General features: G+C 39.0%; 1 non-coding gene across 1 annotated transcript; it reads right to left on the reverse strand.

The window, feature by feature from the left end:
- Positions 1-17031: 17031 nt before the first annotated feature.
- On the reverse strand, positions 17032-17139 carry LOC112799328 (small nucleolar RNA R71). The gene has a single exon (XR_003200902.1). It is a non-coding gene; the product is annotated as a small nucleolar RNA R71 (small nucleolar RNA).
- Positions 17140-19410: the final 2271 nt, after the last annotated feature.

The following is a 19410-nucleotide window of genomic DNA, read 5'->3' on the forward strand; positions in this document are numbered from 1 at the left end:
ATTTTGAAATCGTCTATCTTTTTATTATTTAAAATTGTCTGTTTTTCTTATTTTTTGAAACATTCTATTTTTAAGAGTTTAGTCTAATTTAAATTATTAATATTTTTTATTATTTTTAAAATTATATTTCATATTTACAAATACACATATCTCGTTTACATTATAAACGAGATAATTATGAATGTATTTCGTTTACTCTATAAACGATATATGTGTATTTTTTAAATTTTATATATCACGTTTACTGTATAAACAAGATACATTCATAATTATCGAGATAAATCAATGACATGTAAATTGGTAAATACGCTAAAGTTATATATTTCGGTAATTAAAATAATTAAATTATTTATTTAAAAAAATTCCCTAAAAATTTTCTCTTCTGTGTTTTTATTTTTTGAAAGTATTAGAGAGACTAAAATTTTGTATCTCTAAAATAATATTTTAGTTTCAGTCTCTAACTATCAAATATAATACTAAACTCAATCTTAGTACCAAAAAAAAAAAACTTAGGAAGTTAACCTTTGATATCTACATAACGGGTGTACAAAAAAAAATTATAATTTTTTTCATTTTGAACAATTTAATTTAATTTTTTTTTCACATATTTAATATGCCATCTGCAAGTACTTCCCCTAGAAACTTTGTTTCTGTGAAGTCAATGCAATACTAGTCTCCAGATTATTAGAATTTTTGCTGGTCATTTGAAAAATATAATCAAACTAATACATCCTAAAAAATAATTTTGTAAAAAATATAGACATATAAAAGAAAATATTAACTAATCTAAGTAAATGAAAAAAAGTTAGTAAAATTTCATATGACATGTTTTTTGGATCATTACTGAAATTTTAGGTAAAATATTACAAATTCAATATTATATTATGAAATAAATTTTTCATTTTATTAGGTAACAAGCAAGCAAACATAAAATAAACATGACGTATCACATTGCCTCCACAAGAAGGAATTAAGGATAAAAGAAACTAAAATAGTAATAATATTACACTATCACAAAAAATCTGATTGGATGTTATATGCAATTAGATTAGGAATTCAATCTTGAGCCAAAACAAACTGCATAAAGAACAAATCAAGTTTCGTAGAAAAGATTATTTTCTTTTAAAAGAGAAGAAATGACAAAGATTTTGCCAAACCATGCCATTATTCTCTCATAAGTAACAAATGCTCACAGAAATCAAACAACATGAAGGACTAAAATTGAAAAATATCGGGCCCAAGCATACATAATTAATTTTCTAATATACTTAACCGAAGCATGCTCACATCGTTTGTAACTACTATTACCAAGTTCAGGACACTTCATATTGTTAAGAAAATGGGGACATTGTTTCTCTTGTTCTTGAACTATCATTTGCACGACCTTGTCATTGCTCTTCAACTGAAGAAGACTATTCCATACACCCACAATTTTCTTGATAACTTTTACTGCATTAGGTAAAACCCTGACAATGATCAAGTAAGTGTTTCAAGTGGTTCCAAGTTTGCAGAGCTGGTTGCTCTTCTATCAAAAAGTTTTTCCCTAAAAAGAGGCTAGATAATAAAATATTAGTATAAATAACTTGAGAAGTAATAGGAAGATTGCGAACAATAGTAGGAATCATAGGGTTTATCCATTCTAGAGGATTAGTACCATTAACAATAGGGGAGACAGCTATTGTTGGATAAGCTTCACTAATAGGGATTTTCATGAACCCATATCACAGGATCATAAGCATAAACAACATAATTAATGATGCAATTAGCACTCCTTCATACAATGTCTTCATTTTGATGATGTTATGAATGAAGCAACAACAATGAACCATCACATAATTAGTCATAAGTAAACCAAACAACTATTGACTTAATGATTGTCCTTTGCATAATTTCTTGTCTTAATAGTGAAGCCATCAAGGATTGAAGATAATTGATGCAAACACTGCAAGATCTGCCTTTTGGTTTCAGTCTACTACCTAACTAATATCAAGTACCAACCAACAAGCCTAGGATTGGAAGTATGTTCTAAAAGCTGACATATCAACCATGTAATTTACTTGGATAAGTGTAAGATTAAGCTAGCATGCTGATTCTGCATTCAGAATAACAAGTAAACTAAACTCTGCCTTTACATATGGAAAGTTTCTTGTTTCCTTCGGTGGCTCATAAAGAGAAAGATTACAAACTTCTTGAAAGAAACAATATAAAAACAAAAATTTCTCTAGGAATTTAACTTGTGTGTTCAATTCTTGTAGATGAAATGAAAGATTGAGCAATAGAAATCAATATTATTACTTTTAGAGAAACATCATTAATATGAGTAGAAAATTAGTACACCAAAATCAGTATTATTACTTACTAAAGGAAGTTCCCTTCTTTTTATTTTTATCATTTTCATTTATTATTATTTTTTTATTTTTAGTTTAGTAAATTAAAATCTAGAATATGTAAAGTAGACAATGATCGACTAATTGTAACCATATAAGTATGTCATCAACCATCTTATTTCATGTTCAAACCAACTTCAACTTCATTTCATAAACAAATGGTACATGAGTTACTTATACTAGTGAAAAAAAAAGTCTTCATGACTCGAAAAATATGGGACTAATACATAACATAAAGTTCACTATTCTAAACAATATAGGACTTGTATTTCCTTATTACAATTAACTAATATAATTAATCTACTAACTTTATTTGCTCCCGTGTTACTAGATCTTGTGACATGCAACAAAATTGTCATTATCACCTATAGTTAGTTATTTCCATTGTCATGCATGTTTGGGAACATCTATTAATATAGAGAAATTAGATAGTTTGGCCATTGAGGCTATCCAAGTGTCAATGATGACTGAAAATTCACTATATCATTATAATGAACCCATCTTCGGTAAGTATACCAAATTATCGTCAAGTAATAACTCACAATGAGTGAGGTCGAATCCCACCAAGATTGATTGATTGAACAACTTTAGTTACTGGGTGATTTAGTCAAGCTAATCAAGAAGAATTGTTGAGTGCAGCATTCTAAATAGTAGAATTGTAAATGACTTAAAGATAAAGGAAAGCAATAAAGTGCAGAAATGTAAAGAGCATGAAAGTAAATTGCAGAAACATAAATGACTGAATTGTAAATAGGGAATGGGTTGATAGCAGAAATTAAAGAAAGCTATAAAGAATAGGAAAGATAAGAATGCGGAAGATTCATTGGAGTTGGGAGATATTGCACTTTTTGGATTAAATTCAGATCATCTCATCTTCAATCATGCAACTCATTGACCTCTTGGCAATCATAATTGATTGAACCCCAATTCCTTGGAGATTCAATCTCTCAAATCTTAATAACCAGCTAATTCCTTGGTCTAGTTGCTCATGAAGAGAGATAAGCTTGGTCCCTAATTTTACCACACATCCTCATAGATCCAAGTAATTGGGTAGATTTTATGTCACCATATCTAATCCCAAAACCCAGATTTACTCAATGTGAGAAGGAATTTCAAGCAAGGTCTCATGTTTCCTTTTTCAAGACTCCCATGAAACCCATTTTGTATTCAACCTCTTTTCTAAGATGATTGAACACTAAGCATGAAGAACGAAATTCTTTCTAGTAAATCAAAGAGAGATGAAGAGAAGAAGAAATTCACTATCAATTAATCCATCAAGTACAACAGAGCTCCCTCCCCTAATGAGAGGGAGTTTAGCTACTCATAGCTTAGAGAAAAGTAAAAGAGATGGAAGAAGATGAAGTGAAGTAAGTGTAAAAATAAAAGTCCCAAGCTAACAATCAACCCCTTTTTCAGTCCCCTCAAGGGGTATTTATACTACTCCTATTACTAGAAATGAAAATTACACAAGAAAAAGAAAATTACAATTGAAAATTAAAGGGAAAAAAACCATTAAATTGAGGCATGTGAGTGGCGTGTGCGCGCCGTGTGACTGGCGTGCCACGCCCAGCTCAATGGCTTGGCTTGACGTGCCACGCTTAGCTCCCAAGTGGCATGCCCCCTTTGTGGAGCTGGCTTGGCGTGCCACGCCCATAACTCAAGTGGCACGCCCACAGTGATGTCTTCATTCTTCTTCTCTGGTAAATTGAACTAGCGTGGCACGCCCAGAACTGGCGTGTCACGCCTTCAGCAAAGTCCTTATTCTCCTTTTCTGGTCTGTTGAACTGGCGTGCCACGCCCTGCAGTGTCATGCCACGCCTTGCAGTGTCGTGCCACGTCCTTGTTAAGCTCATCAATCTTCCTCTCTGGTCACTTGTACTGGCGTGCCACGCCCAGGTCTGGCATGCCATGCCCTCATTAAGGTCTTCAATCTCTTCTCTGGAATGTTGGACTAGCGTGCCATGCCCAGGTCTGGTGTGCCACGCCTCTTATGGTGCATGATAAGTCCCCTCTGGTCTAGTAAGCTGGCGTGCCACTCCAAGGACTCAAGTGGCATGCCCATGATGCGAACAAGCTTGGCGTGCCACACCCCAAACACCAAGTGGCACGCCCATTGACACTTTGACTTGGCGTGCCACGCCCAAAGTCTCAAGTGGCACGCCTTCGATGAAGCCTTGTCCCTTCTTCTCTGGAAGTTTGTATTGGCATGGCACGCCTTTGAACTGGCATGCCACGCCCATATTAGAGCTTCATGCACCCTTTCTGGTTGGGTGAGCTGGCGTGCCACACCTTGGGCTCAAGGGGCACGCCCATGTTGATGGTTGAACTCACAAGCTTGGTGTGCCACGCCCTAAGTACCAAGTGGCACGCCTTCGATGTTGCTTCTTCCTTATCATCTAATCAGTTGAACTGGCGTGCCACGCCTATTGTGGAGGATAAGACTAGCGTGCCACGCCTAGCTTGGCGTGCCACGCCTAGCTTGGCGTGCCACGCCTAGCTTGGCGTGCCACGTCCCTTGAAATTCTTTAAAGGTCCCTCTTGCTAGAATGCCTAGCATGCCACGCCCAGCAGTGGCGTGCCACGCCATAGTAAAGCATTGGAGTTCCTTTTCTGTAAAAGATAACTAGCGTGCCATGCCTGGTCTTGGCGTTCCACACCCATTGTAGTTCCTCATTGCTTCTTTTCTGGAAGTTATAACTGGCGTGTCATGCCAGGCCTTGGCGTGCCATGCCCTTTGAAACTCTTCAAGGACTCCACCCTGGTTCATGTACCTAGCGTGCCATGCCCAGCAATGGCGTGCCACACTCACAGTAATCCTGTATGGGTTCTCTCTGGAGATGATAACTAGCATGCCACGCCTTACCTTGGCGTGCCACGCCCATAGAAACTCCTCCAATTTGCTTCCTGGAATTAATAGTTGACGTGCCAGGCCCAGTCAAAATAGTGGCGTTTGCACCAAGTGGCACGTCCAGCACACATGCCCAACTCATTTTTCTTGCTTTCTCATCTTTGGTTGTCTTTTTCACCTGAAATTCAAGCAAGACTCATTTTAAAGCCATGTCCCATAAATTTATCATATAGTTCATGAAATTGCATCAATTGAATGAGATTTTACTAATTCTATGGTCCTTTTAGATAAGAGAATGAGGTAGATGATGTAAGTCATCAGTCAACTAAACCATTTTGGTTCCACTATTCATGTCATGTATGTTTACTAACTTTTTGTGCTAAACCTCATCGGTCTAACATGTGTATACGTTGTTGGATGCCCATTACATATCAGCCATTAGTCTACTTGAACTTTTGGCAAATAGGTATGCAGTAAAATGAAAGAGAGATAATTATAAGGTATAAACCCATTGGAATGGCAAGAAACTCTTCTCATTTAAGCTCATCCTTAGAACCTATTTTTGCTATAACCTATGCAGTGGTTTCAAAAACTTTTGAATTGGTGGATAATTCAAAATAATGACGCCTCTTACAAATAAGATAAATTTTCCCTCGGCTCCTAAAGTGCAGGCTTCTATATATATATATATATATAGAGTGGTCTTCATGCTTTTGTATGTGTATTGATTTCTTGAAATAAAAGGTGGAATTTGCACAATATGGCGGAAATGTGTGACTCGCTTGAAACTCTCTCAACCAAGAGATCTGATTGGGTCATCAAGGTATGGGTAGTCAGAATTTGGGGAGGCCAGGTCGAGTGAACAATAATGATAGTAGAGCTATAGAGTTTGTCATGCACGATTCGAAGGTTAGTTAGCATCAGGTTGATTGATTTTCTATACTTATATTTTACATATTTGTTCTTTGTGGTCAATTGTTAAGTAGTTATATTAATCATGTTTAAATAGGGCAATAGGATGCATTATACGGTTCGTAAATCTATGGTGAGGGTCTTCAGGCTTGTTTTGCCAGAAGGACAACAATATAGTATGTCTAATTTCATAGTGATTAAGAAAAAATTGTGGATGAAGGGTAGCTTGATGGAGTATAGGATCATTTTATTACAAAGAAGTTGAGTTGTGCGTATAGCTCAACCGATGTTCCCATATCAGTACTTTATCATCAGGCATATTTAATCCATTTTTCATATAGAAAAGCTCAACGATCATGTTTTGTTTGGTAAGTAAATTTAATAAGGTTATAAAATATTCTAAATAGTTAATAAAATAGGTCTTCATGTTCTATTTGGATTTTTTTTTTTTTTATTTTTAGATGTCCTTGCTCAGGTTATTGGGAAGGAAGATCCCAAAGATTTAGTTACTAAACAGGGGAAGGAGATCGAGCAGTTGGTGGTTTAAATTAAAGATATTGAGTAGGTTTGATTTGAGATTTTTTACAAGTAGAACTCGATCAACTATACCTTATCTGGTGATTTGTTTGATGTTATATAACCCTTTCTTGATGCTGATACATGGGAACCTCTTTTAGTTATTATTTCAACTTTTTAGAGCGAAGGAGTGAAATGGTACATGGATGGTAATGTGGTTTATGTGTCTGTTTGGTGTATATTCATGAACTAGTTTTTCACTGAATTATTTAACATGGACCTAATAAACAGGGAAACTTAACATGCAAAGTAGTTTTGACACCTCCAATTCCTCATATTAAGGAGTGGATTCTTTTAGGAACAAGTATGTATGGAAAATTATTTTAGCACTAATAAAAGAGAGAACAGAGCAGGATTAATGTTAAACTATGAATTTTACGTTCTTTGGCAACATACAAGATGATAGCAACTTTCATCACAAAGGATAAGTCATATCTCAACTCATTCATATAGGTTTGGCACATAGGAACTTTGAGGAGGATTGTGCTCTATAGACACAATTGAGGATGTTTTGAATACAAGTGAGGTATGTGTACCAGAAGTCTCTGGTATGGGTTGTGAGATGGATCGGAAATTTGTGAGTTGAAGCAGTCGTCAAATTTTTTGACAAGAGCAATGGGGGCTAGTACATGCAAAAATATTCTGATGGCTAAGTCAGAATGGATCTGAGAGGTATAAGGTGTGAGAAATGAGTGACGTACTTGAGTGGAGCCTCTGGCTCTCCTTTATATAGTTGGTGGTAGTTATCTCATCTTATCTTGTTTGGCTAAGATAAGGGAGGTATTTGAATTCGAATGTCAGTTAGAGACTGTAGGGCCAATTTAGGTAGTCCGAAGGGGCCATCCTCGAGTAACCAGGTCGGAGGCCGTCTTGGTGTGGGACTTGGGAGTCGGGTTCGTAGCAGTTGCCCCGAGCAACAGAGAGAGTGTGCTCAGCCTCATCGCTGGGAGAACCTTTACTCGCCGTTGCGGCTTGGTAGGGCGCTTGTTTGTTTGAGTTACTTGGTTGAGGTCGGCGAATCGGAGAGTTCCTGGTTGTTTCATGATCAGGCAAGGAACGCGCTGTACAGTGTGGGAGATCGTTTAAACCTTGGTTAGTTTGAGCGTCTTATCACACGCTCGTTGTTTTTCCCGAAGGAAAGTTTGTCAGTTGCATTTTTCAAAGCATCATAATGGCATTTAATGTGAGGGGACGTTTTGGTCTTTCCCTCAATTTTTGGCTTTTGCATTTTTATATTTAAAAAACACTTGGTAACCGCTTCTACTTCTTCTCTTTATTTTCTTCGCTTTCACTTTTTTCCCTTTTTCTTTCTCTCTGCTTCACATCCTCCTTTCTACCATTTCGCACTCTTTTCTCTGCTGCTTTAAATTTTCTGGTCCGTTCGTGCATTCCATGTGTCCGTCCAGTGCTTTGAGTTGCTCCTTGATCTTTGTGATGACAAGTCATCATATACCCATTTTTCAAGCTAATTTCACTTGTTTTATTAGTCTTTATGCACTTTCTTGCATCTCAAGTAAGTGATTTGGAATGAAAATGCATAACTTCTTTGAATCAAACAACCACCATTAAATTGATGCTAACTCATGAGGTTTAAGCAAAATTTAATTGATTTTTAATTGATTTATAAGCCTTGTGAATTTAGTGATACTTTGATTGGTTGTTTTGATTATTTGAAGGTGAAGAAAAGGAGGAAAAAGGAAGCGTGGCTTAAGAAAGCGTGACTCAAGAGATAAGAAACGTGGCACATGGAAGGGAGGAAGCAAACATTGCCCTCCACAAGGGCACACTGCCCTCCAGGAGGGCAACATAATGAAACAAGCTTTGAGAAGCAACACTGCCCTGCCCACAACAAGGGCGGAGCACAATTTGATGCCAAGGATCAAGGAGAGCAAAAACTCTGCCTTGCCCTCCTCAAGAGCAATATCGGGCTCCAATCAAGAATAATTCAAAGGAAATTGCTTCCTAGTGCTTCCTATGGGTTTCGAACCCAAGGACAAGGAGGGAAAGAGTAGCATTCAAACAAAAAGAAAACAAGCTTGCTTTCATTTTCCATGAATCGAACACGGCACCATGAGGAAGTAAGGAACTAGGCGTGACTTTGGTGCCAAGAAAACCAAGGAAAAGAAGCAGCGTGCGCCTCCACCAAGTTTCGAACTTGGAACTTCACTTTTGGAAACATTGCCCTGCCCTCCGCGAGGGCAGGGCAGCATTTTGTGGTGCACAGCCAGCGCACCAGATTGGCACGCACCAAGGACTCTCGGCAGCAACGGCACGCACGGGCAGCAAAATCTGGCGCACCAAAAAACTCTGCCCTGCCCTCCACAAGGGCAGGGCAGCATCCTGCAGCACCATACGCACCAACACGCACGCACAAGGGCCGCACGCACACTTTCCTGCCCTGCCCTCCACAAGGGCAGGGCAGCCTCCTGGAAGCAAATTTTTCATGGGCTGAAAATTGGATTAAAAATCCAATTTAATTCATTTCTTCACCAAATCAAAAGCCCATCCAAATCCCAAGATCCAAGAATAGAAAGTGTATAAATAGGAGATAGTTTGATGTAATTAGGACTTTTCTTTTTGAGCTTTGAATCTTTTCTTTTATTTTTGACTTTTGAACCTTCTCTTGGAGACTTCATTGAGAGCTAGGCACTGAGATTTCAGAGAATTGGGGAGGAGAATTGATCTCTCTTCTTTCTCGTTCTTGCTTGAGCATTTTTACTTTTCTTGTTTGAGTCTTGGGTGTGAAGAATTGAGGAATTTCTGTCTCAATCTCCATTCAAGATCTCTTTAATTTTTCTTCTGCATAATTGAGTTTAGTCACATTTCCTTTACTGCTTCTTCTTTAATCTCTTGTTAATTGCTTTGTGAACTTGGATCTGGGAAGGCAATTGAGATCTAGACTTTGCTATCTAGTCTCTGGAACCCTGAGATCTCATTTTCCTTTTGGTTCTTCTGTGAACCCCTGCTGCAATTTAATTTTCATTTCTGTTTGAGATCTAGTCTATTTCAATTCATCTCTTGTTTAGTTAATTGTTGCAATTTAATTTCCCTCGTTTGAATTCTGAAATCCCAATCCTCAAATCCCTTTTTCATTCAAGCAATTTATATTTCTTGTACTTTAAGTTACTGTAATTTACATTTCTTGCACTTTAAGTTTCAGTCATTTAATTTCTTGTTCTTTAAGATTCAGCATCTTTTACTTTCCTGCTCTTTAATTTACTGCAATTCTCCCCTCTCCCTTTACATTCCAAGCAATTTAGTTTCTGTTAATGATAAACCACTCAACCAATACTTGATTCGCTTGACTAAATCAACCACTAAACTAAAATTGCTCAATCCTTCAATCCCTGTGGGATCGACCTCACTCCCGTGAGTTTTATTACTTGATGCGACCCGGTACACTTGCCGGTGAGTTTTGTGTTGGATCGTTTTCCACACATCAAGTTTTTGGCACCGTTGCCGGGGATTGAAATAGATTGACAATGATTAAGTGAAGTGGAGGTCTAGATCAAGCTCTTTTTCTTTTCTGTTTCTTTAATTTTTTTGAATAACACACTAACTGTTTGAATTTTTGCTTAAACTAACTAAAACTTCATTCTAGCAATAGATTGAAGTTTCACTGGTTTTCTGGATTTGTGTGTTTATTGTTGTGTGTTTGTATGTCAGGTACAGGAAGATCTTCCCCTATTCTCTCTGAAATTGACCAAAGAACTCTTCGAAGAATAAGAAGAGCTGAAAGAGGGAAGAACGTTATTGGAGAGGAAGAATCTGAGGAGGAATTCCAAGAGATGGAAGGAGATCCATCAAATCCCAATCAACCAGAAGGAGGAGCCAACAATAATCCACAACAAAGAAGAGTATTAGCTTCCTACACATTTGCAAATGCTAGACACTGTGGGAGTAGCATTCTTACTCCTAATGTCAATGCAAACAACTTTGAATTAAAGCCACAACTCATCACTTTAGTCCAAAACAACTGCTCTTTTGGAGGAGGACCATTGGAGGACCCGAACCAACATCTATCCACTTTCCTGAGGATTTGTGACACTGTCAAAACCAATGGTGTGCCTCCTGACAGCTACAAGTTACTGCTCTTTCTATTCTCTCTCAGGGACAAAGCCACTCAATGGCTAGAAACATTTCCAAAGGAAAGCATCAACACTTGGGATGATTTAGTGAGCAAGTTTCTTGCCAAATTTTATCCGCCTCAAAGGATCATAAGATTGAAGACTGAGGTGCAGACATTCACTCAAATGGATGCTGAAATTTATATGAAGCATGGTAAAGATATAAGGCACTGCTGAGGAAATGTCCACCAGAGATGTTCACTGAGTGGGATAAGCTGCAGAACTTCTATGAGGGACTTACTCTGAAGGCTCAAAAAGCACTTGATCATTCAGCCGGAGGCTCATTACAACTCATGAAAACTACAGAGGAAGCTCAAAATCTCATTGATATGGTGGCTAACAACCAATATTTCTTTGCTCACCAAAGGCAACGCCAACCATCACAAAGGAGAGGAGTAATGGAGTTGGAAGGAGTGGATTCAATCCTAGCTCAAAACAAAATGATGCAGCAGCAGATTCAGCAACAATTTGAGCAAATGGCCAAGAGAATTGACAGCCTTCAAGTTGCATCAGTGAGTGCCACAAGCCAACCATCAACTACTTGGGGGGCAAAATGAAGAAATTCAAGAGGAGCAACAGCAAGAGCAAGTCCAATACATGCACAACCAAAATCCTGGAACAAATGAAGTCTATGGTGATACTTACAATCCCTCTTGGAAAAACCATCCCAACCTCAGATGGGGAGACAACCATAATCAAACTCAGCAGCCATGGCAAAGGAACTCAACTCAAAACAATTGGAAAAACACAAACCACAACAACCAGCCAAACACTAACCAAAACACATACAGAAAACCACAAAACACTTATCCCAACTCTAACCATTATCCACCCAATAACCACCCAACTAACCAAATCACCTACCATCATCCATCAACACCCCAAAACCAACCAATCTCACAAGACTCTCAGAGGATTACTAATCTGGAGATGCTCATGGAAAAGATGATGAAGAACCAAGAATTGACAACGAAGAACCAAGAAGCCTCCATGAAGAACCTAGAGAGGCAGATTGGGCAAATCTCCAAGCAGATTTCTGTTGAAAAACCATCAAGCTCACTACCAAGTGACACCATTCCTAATCCAAAAGAGGAGTGCAAGGCGATACAGTTAAGGAGTAGAAAAATTCTGCTGAGAGATGAAGAAGCCACCAAGAAGCCCAAGGAAAGTGACAAGAAACAAGTTGAAAAAGAGGCAGCCAATGATGAAGATGCAACAGCAAGCAATCACCCTCAGAATCAACCTCAAGAAAAAGAAGATAGACAACAAAATCTGAAGAAGGGAAAGCAGATCATGGAAGAACCAAATCCAAGACAACATCAAGTGGAGAAAAACTTGACACCTCCACTGCCTTATCCCCAAAGATTCCACAAAGAGACAAAGGATTAACATTTCCACAAATTCCTTGAGACTTTCAAGAAGCTGGAAATCAACATACCCTTGGCTGAGGCATTGGAGCAAATGCCTCTGTATGCCAAGTTCTTAAAGGAGCTCATCAACAAGAAAAGGAGTTGGAATGAGAAGGAGACGGTAATGCTCAGTGAGGAATGTAGCGCTGTGTTACAAAAAGGAATTCCACCAAAGCTTAAAGATCCAGGGAGTTTTGTAGTATCATGCACCATAGGCAAATTAATCTTGGACAAAGCTCTCTGTGATCTTGGAGCTAGTATCAACTTAATGCCCCTGTCCATGATGAGGAAGCTTGCTATAGAAGAACTCAAACCCACCAGGATGTCACTAGTCATGGCCAACAGATCAATCAAGACACCTAATGGAATTGTGGAAAATCTGTTAGTGAAGGTTGGAGAGTTTATCTTCCCTGCGGATTTTGTGATCTTGGACACCGACGAGGAAGGAAACAATTCAATCATCTTGGGAAGACCATTTCTAGCAACTGCAAGAGCCATTATAGATGTGGAAAAAGGAGAAATGATCTTCAGAGTACACAATGAGCAAATGATCATAAATGTTTTCAAGTCAATGCAACACCCTCCCGAGCAAGAAGATTACCTGAGAGTGGATATGATAGAGAGCCTGGTGGAAGAAATGTTAGATACTAATCAGCATGAGCAAGAAGAAGAAATTAATCAAGAAACAGTAAAGGAACACGCAGCTGAGATCTCTATTGACAAGAAGGTGGAATCAAGCAAGAAGGAAGAAGTACAAAAACAAGAACTGAAGCCATTACCTACTGATGAGCGGATAATTTGTACGCTTTTTGGCATTGTTTTTAGTATGTTTTTAGTATGATTTAGTTAGTTTTTAGTATATTTTTATTAGTTTTTAGTTAAAATTCACTTTTCTGGACTTTACTATGAGTTTGTGTGTTTTTCTGTGATTTCAGGTATTTTCTGGCTGAAATTGAGGGACCTGAGCAAAAATCTGATTCAGAGACTGAAAAGGACTGCAGATGCTGTTGGATTCTGACCTCCCTGCACTCGAAGTGGATTTTCTGGAGTTACAGAAGCCCAATTGGCGCGCTCTCAACGGCGTTGGAAAGTAGACATCCTGGGCTTTCCAGCAATATATGATAGTCTATACTTTGCCCAAGATTTGATGGCCCAAACCGGCGTTCAAAGTCACCTTCAAGATTTCCAGCGTTAAACGCCGGAACTGGCACCCAAATGGGAGTTAAACGCCCAAACTGGCACTAAAGCTGGCGTTTAACTCCAAGAGGAGTCTCTACACGAAAATGCTTCATTGCTCAGCCCAAACACACACCAAGTGGGCCCGGAAGTGGATTTTTATGTCTTTTACTCATCTCTGTACACCTTAGGCTACTAGTTCTCTATAAGTAGGACCCTTTACTATTGTATTTGCAGACTTTGGTAGCTATCTTCACTTTTATGCTATCTTAGATCTTTGGGAGGCTGGCCATTCGGCCATGCCTAGACCTTGTTCTTATGTATTTTCAACGGTGGAGCTTCTACACACCATAGATTAAGGTGTGGAGCTCTGCTGTACCTCGAGTATTAATGCAATTACTATTGTTCTTCCATTCAATTCCGCTTGTTCTTGTTCTAAGATATCACTTGTTCTTCAACTTGATGAATGTGATGATCCGTGACACTCATCATCATTCTCACCTATGAACGTGTGACTGACAACCACCTCCGTTCTACCTTCGATTGGGTGAATATCTCTTGGATTCCTGATTGCACGATGCATGGTTGATCGCCTGACAACCAAGTGCTCGCCTGACAAACGAGCCAACCATTCCGTGAGATCAGAGTCTTCATGGTATAGGCTAGAACTGATGGCGGCATTCAAGAGAATCCGGAAGGTCTAACCTTGTCTGTGGTATTCTGAGTAGGATTCGATGATTGAATGACTGTGACGTGCTTCAAACTCCTAGCAGGCGGGGCGTTAGTGACAGACGCAAAAGAATTGATGGATTTTATTCCGGCCTGACCGAGAACCGACAGATGATTATCCATGCTGTGACAGAGCATAGGCGACGTAATCACTGAGAGGATGGGAGGTAGCCATTGACAATGGTGAAACCCTACATAAGCTTGCCATGGAAAGGATAAGAAGGATTGGATGAAGACAGTAGGAAAGCAGAGAGACGGAAGGGAAGGCATCTTCATGCGCTTATCTGAAGTTCCTACCAATGAATTACATAAGTACCTCTATCTTTATCTTTATGTTTATTTTGTTCATCACCATATCCATTTGAGTTTGCCTGACTAAGATTTACAAGATGACCATAGCTTGCTTCATACTAACAATCTCCGTGGGATCGACCCTTACTCGCGTAAGGTTTATTACTTGGACGACCCAGTGCACTTGGTGGTTAGTTGTGCGAAGTTGTGTAATGCCATGGTATTGAGCCACCAAGTTTTTGGGGTTCATGTCCGGGGATTATGAGAGTTGTGAAAAGTATTGTTCACAATTTCGCGCACCAAGTTTTTGGCGCCGTTGCCGGGGATTGTTCAAGTTTTGAGCAAGCTTTTGGTCCGGTAACATCAGTGCCAAATTTCTGATCCGGCAACAGCACCAAGTTTTTGGCGCCGTTGCCGGGGATTGTTCAGTTTGGACAACTGAAGGTTCATCTTGTTGCTTAGATTAGGTATTTTTTTTTCGAAATTCTTGAAGATGAATTCTAGAGTTTCATGATGATTTGTTGAAATCTGGCTGGCTGAGAAGCCATGTCTAATCTCATTGGACCGAGGTTTCAACTTATCATCACAAGAGCTTGTTGATTTTTATCAATCTTGCTTTTGGAGCAGTGATCTGCTAAGGCTTGGCTGGCCTCTGGCCATGTCTAGTGTTTTGGACCGAAGTTTTCTTTGAAAGCTTGGCTGGCTGTGAAGCCATGTCTAATTCCTGGACCGGAGTCTTAGACTAGCATTGCACTGATTCCTGGAATTCTCATTAAGAATTTTGATATCTTTTTTCCACTTAATTTTCGAAAAACACAAAAAAAAAAAATTACAAAATCATAAAATCCAAAAAAATATTTCTTGTTTGAGTCTAGTGTCTCATCTTAAGTTTAGTGTCAATTGCATGCATTCATGTGTATTAAGGATTTGCAAGTAATCCTTGATAATTTTCGTGCTCTGATCTTTGAATTCTATTGACTTGAGTGTTTTGTGTGTCTCATATGCATTTTCATTTTGTTAGTGTCAGTGGTATACAAACTGCTAAGTTTGGTGTCTTGCATGCATTGTTATTTGATTCTGGTTGCATTTTGATTTGTTCTTATTATTAAAAATCCAAAAATATTTTTAATTTGTGTCTTCTCAAGTCAATAATACAGAGAATTGAAGATTCAGAACATACAGCAGAGGAATTACACAGAAAAAGCTGGGCGTTCAAAACGCCCAGTGAAGAAGGACAGACTGGCGTTTAAACGCCAGCCAGGGTACCTGGTTGGGCGTTTAACGCCCAAAAGGGTATAGTTTTGGGCGTTAAACGCCAGAATGTGCACCATTCTGGGCGTTTAACGCCAGGATGGCTAAAGGGGGAAGATTTTGTTTTCAAATCAGATTTTTTTTCAATTTTTCAAAGTTTTTCAAAATCAAATCTTTTTCAAATCAATTTCTTCAATCAAATCTTTTTCAAAATCAATTTCTTTCCATTTTCAAAGATACTTACTATCAATTAATGATTTGATTCAACATTTCAAGTATGTTGCCTTTTCTGTTGAGAAAGGTTTAATGTTTGAATCATATCTTTTCTTGTTAGTCAAGTTTTTAATTTTCAAAATCAAATCTTTTTAAAATGTTTTTCAAATCATATCTTCTCAATCACATCTTTTTAAAACCAATCATATCTTCTTAACCACATCTTTTTCAAAATAGTTTTCAATCAAATCTTTTTGATTTCTAATTTCAAAATCTTTTTCAAAAATCACTTGATTTCTTTTCCATTTTCTTTTTCGAAAATTAAGTAATGTTTTTCAAAAATATTTTCAAAATTTCTCACTTAATTTTCGAAAATCACTTCCCTCCTTCTCACATCCTTCTATTTATGGACTAACACTATCCCTTAATGCAAAATTCGAACTCCATCTTCTTTGATAAGTTCGAATTTTCTACTTCTGTCTTCTACTTTTCTTTTCCTCTGACACCTAAGGGAATCTCTATACTGTGACATAGAGGATTCCACATTTTCCTGTTCTCTTCTCTTTCATATGAGCAGGAGCAAAGACAAAGGCATTCTTGTTGAGGCTGACCCTGAACCTGAAAGGACCTTGAAGCGAAAGCTAAGAGAAGCTAAAGCACAACTCTATATAGAGGACCTAACCGAATTCTTCAAGGAGGAAGAACTCATGGCAGCCGAAAACAACAACAATGCCAACAATGCAAGGAAAGTGCTGGGTGACTTTACTGCACCTACTCTCGACTTCTATGGGAGAAGCATCTCTATCCCTGCCATTAGAGCAAACAACTTTGAGCTTAAGCCTCAATTAGTTTCTCTAATGCAACAGAATTGCAAGTTCCATGGACTTCCACTGGAAGATCCTCATCAGTTCTTAGCTGAGTTCTTGCAAATCTGTGACACTGTCAAGACTAATGGGGTTGACCCTGAGGTCTACAGACTTATGCTATTCCCTTTTGCTGTAAGAGACAGAGCTAGGACATGGTTGGACTCACAACCTAAAGAAAGCCTGGACTCTTGGGAAAAGCTAGTCAATGCCTTCTTGGCAAAGTTCTTTCCACCTCAAAAATTGAGTAAGCTTAGAGTGGAAGTCCAAACCTTCAGACAGAAGGAAGGAGAATCCCTCTATGAAGCTTGGGAAAGATACAAACAATTAATCAGAAAGTGTCCTTCTGATATGCTTTCTGAATGGAGCATCATAGGTATTTTCTATGATGGTCTCTCTGAACTATCCAAGATGTCTTTGGATAGCTCTTCTGGAGGATCTCTTCATCTGAATAAGACGCCTACTGAAGCTCAAGAACTAATTGAAATGGTTGCAAATAACCAATTCATGTACACTTCTGAAAGAAATCCTATGAACAATGGGACTAGTCAGAAGAAAGGAGTTCTTGAGATTGACACTCTGAATGCCATTTTGGCTCAGAATAAAATATTGACCCAACAAGTCAATATGATTTCTCAAAGTCTGTCTGGAATGCAAAATGCACCAAGCAGTACTAAGGAAGCTTCATCTAAGGAAGAAGCTTATGATCCTGAGAACCCTTCAATGGAAGAGGTGAATTACATGGGAGAATCCTATGGAAACACCTATAATCCTTCATGGAGAAATCATCCAAATTTTTCATGGAAGGATCAACAGAGACCTCAACAAGGTTTCAATAACAATAATGGTGGAAGAAACAGGTTTAGCAATAGCAAGCCTTTTCCATCATCTTCTCAGCAACAGACAGAGAGTTCTAAGCAGAATAACTCTGACTTAGTAACCATGGTCTCTGATCTAATCAAAACCACTCAAAGTTTCATGACTAAAATTAGGTCTTCCATTAGAAACTTGGAAGGACAAGTGGGTCAGCTGAGCAAGAAAATTACTGAACTCCCTCCTAGTACTCTCCCAAGCAATACAGAAGAAAATCCAAAAGGAGAGTGCAAGGCCATCAACATGGCCGAACTTTGGGAGGGAGAAGAGGCAGTAAACGCCACTGAGGAAGACCTCAATGGACGTCCACTGGCCTCAATTGAGTTCCCCAATGAGGAACCATGGGAATCTGAGGCTCAAACTGAGACTATAGAGATTCCATTGGACTTACTTCTGCCATTCATGAGCTCTGATGAGTATTCTTCCTCTGAAGAGGATGAGTATGTCACTGAGGAGCAAGTTGCTAAATACCTTGGAGCAATCATGAAGCTGAATGACAAGTTGTTTGGAAATGAGACTTGGGAGGATGAACCTCCTTTGCTCACCAAGGAACTGGATAACTTGTCTAGGCAAAAACTGCCTCAAAAGAGACAGGACCCTGGGAAGTTTTCAATACCTTGTACCATAGGCACCATGACCTTCAAGAAGGCCTTGTGTGACTTAGGGTCAAGTGTAAACCTCATGCCTCTCTCTGTAATGGAGAAGTTAGGGATCTCTGAGGTGCAAGCTGCAAAAATCTCACTAGAGATGGCAGACAACTCAAGAAAACAAGCCCATGGACTTGTAGAGGATGTTCTGGTTAAAGTTGAAGATCATTACATCCCTACTGATTTCATAGTCCTAGAGACTGGAAAGTGCATGGATGAATCCATCATCCTTGGCAGACCCTTCCTAGCCACAGCAAAGGCTGTGATTGATGTTGATAGAGGAGAGTTGATCATTCAAGTGAATGAAGAATCCTTGGTGTTTAAGGCTCAAGGATATCCCTCTGTCATCATGGAGAGGAAGCATGAAGAGCTTCTCTCAAAGCAGAGCCAAACAGATCCCCCACAGTCAAACTCTAAGTTTGGTGTTGGGAGGCCACAACCAAACTCCAAGTTTGGTGTTGAACCCCCACACTCAAACTCTAAGTTTGGTGTTGGGAGGTCCCAACATAGCTCTGGACATTTCTGAGGCTCCATGAGAGTCCTCTGTCAAGCTAATGACATTAAAGAAGTGCTTGTTGGGAGGCAACCCAATGTTTTATAATTAACTATTTTCTTTTGCTATTTTATGTCTTTTGTAGGTTGATGATCATGAGAAGTCACAAAATCAATGAAAAAAGCAAGAACAGAATGAAAAACAGGAAGAAAAACAGCACACCCTGGAGGACACACCTACTGGCGTTTAAACGCCAGTGAGGTTAGCTGTTGGGCGTTTAACGCCCAGTCTGGCACCATTCTGGGCGTTTAACGCCAGAAAGGGGCACCAGACTGGCGTTAAACGCCAGAAATGGGCAAGAAGCTGGCGTTAAACGCCAGAAATGGGCACCAGCCCGGCGTTTAATGCCAGAAAAGGCACAAAACGTGTTTTTTCTTGCTATTTGGTGCAGGGATGACTTTTCCTTGACACCTCAGGATCTGTGGACCCCACAGGATCCCCACATACCCTACCACTCTCTCTCTCTTCTTCACCCATTCACCAATCACCTCAACACCTCTTCCCCAAAAACCCTTCACCTATCAAATCCCATCTTTCTCTTCACCACTCACATCC

The sequence above is a fragment of the Arachis hypogaea genome, chromosome 4, assembly GCF_003086295.3.
Source record: "Arachis hypogaea cultivar Tifrunner chromosome 4, arahy.Tifrunner.gnm2.J5K5, whole genome shotgun sequence".
NCBI lineage: Eukaryota > Viridiplantae > Streptophyta > Magnoliopsida > Fabales > Fabaceae > Arachis > Arachis hypogaea.